The sequence below is a fragment of the Chrysemys picta genome, unplaced genomic scaffold, assembly GCF_011386835.1.
Source record: "Chrysemys picta bellii isolate R12L10 unplaced genomic scaffold, ASM1138683v2 scaf251, whole genome shotgun sequence".
Classification (NCBI taxonomy): Eukaryota; Metazoa; Chordata; order Testudines; family Emydidae; genus Chrysemys; species Chrysemys picta.
This window is the reverse complement of record NW_027052958.1, coordinates 58,781-60,709: the sequence shown is the minus strand read 5'-3', so window position 1 is coordinate 60,709 and position 1,929 is coordinate 58,781.

The following is a 1,929-nucleotide window of genomic DNA, read 5'->3' as shown; positions in this document are numbered from 1 at the left end:
AAGACAGTCCTTACAGTTCCGTAATTGTAATAGTAGCTTGAGAAATATACGGCTAAGTCTAAAAATAAATGATTTTTACCACTGAAAGCAGACACTGTGGAAGCATTCCTTTTTAGACCTAAGAGTTGTGGAGATAGTGTGCCACCTCTCTAATTGTTCCGTCACTCTAACAGTGTTTTTCTAGCAATGGGCAAAATCTCCGATTGTGGACATGCAGTTACCAGGGTCTGGTTGAGGTTATCACAATACAAGCATTAAGACAAAGTACAGTACCAAAACTTCTAAAGAATGAGATCAATTTTCATTCCAGTGTCCTCAATAATTAAAAGCAAAGGAAAAAAATCAGATCAAGTTTGCATAAGGACTGAGAAACGACTTCAGGGTCTGGCCCTAAAAAATGAAAACTCTGGGAACAGAATATCTCTTCAAACAATTTGTTGAAGCATGATTGTTTTTGTAGAGATTGTTACTTAAAGAATGATTTTATGTGTTGTTCACAGCAATGCAACAGCAAAAACAAAATTGTTACCAACATATATTACTGGCAAAGCTAGTAGGATCATTTATTATTAAGGTTACCTGTCTCCTCCCATTACAAGACCCTGTTATCTGCTGCTTATAACTTTACAAACTTTAATTGCTTGGGCTGAAATTTTCCATGCTGTATGTCTGCCTCATGCTCTTTTTCATCGGGGGTGGGGGACAGAGGCAGAATTTCAGCCAAAATGGTTAAGCTATTCCCAAGAGCAAGGCTAGGGAAATCTACATTTTTCTCATATTAAAATATTCTGGCAACTTTTCTTTGAAAAGCTCCATGTGTTGGAGCAGGGACTTGTCATTTGGCAGGGAGTGGCCTTTGTGTCAGAGAATGTGCTTTTTGCCATCCCCAGGAAAACTTGCCCAAATTTGGCCAAATTAGAAGCCTTTGAAAAAAAATCACAGTTCACAGACGCTCAGCAGAGAGAATTCTTATATTTTTAGCAGCTAAAATCCCTGAAGATTTCATCCTCGCTGCGTATACTTGGATCTCGCACAGCTCTTAGTGCTAACCAAACTGCGCATGAGCTATTCCCCACAGAGTGACTGCACATCTGCCATTTCCCCCACAGCTCCTGGATATGAAAACACAGCACTGAGCCATCCTCACAGAGCAACTGATATGCTCCAACCCAGGCCTACAGGGGTCAACGCCAGAGTTTCCCTGCAACGGTTCTTCCCAGCTGCTTTGGGCCAAGCACCAGAACTGAGACAGGAACCTTTCTTTCCTGTACTCCTAATGACCCCTCCAAGCTGGTGCACATGCACGGTGGTGGAGGAAGATACTGGACTCAAATGCAGATGGGACAAAAGGCAAATGGGGGTGGGAGGGTGGGAGGGCAGACTGGGACAAGGAGTATGCCAAGATTGGGACTGGAACGGGGGTGAGGAGAGGGGGCCAAGGACAGGGAGCCAGTAGGCGAGGCTAGGGCTAGAAGACTATGAGAGAAGGCGGGGGTACGGGGAAAGGAATGTGTAGGAGACACTGAGAGAAGACACAGAGCTAAGAGGAGGAGGAGAAGAGAACTGGGGCTGGCTGAACAGAGAGATTGGGACAAGGAGCCTTCATTCCAGCATATCCGAACTTTTGAGTGCTTTTGTGTGTAATCCATCTATGCACGCACACACGCACCCCCTGCTCTAGGCAGCCAGGTCTTTCAAGAAATAATCAAATATTTGTGATGAGCATTAAAGTGGGAAGATTTACCTCATTTCTATTTACCAAGTTAATGAGCACTTGGCATGAGATCACAGATTTGATCACACCAACAATTTTAAGTTTACCATTATGCCCAGATCTTTGTTATATGCCACGCTTTATTGATTGTATTTACATTGATGACCTTGTCTTCACTATATTCATGGCAAATAGAAAGGAGGTGTGAATAACAC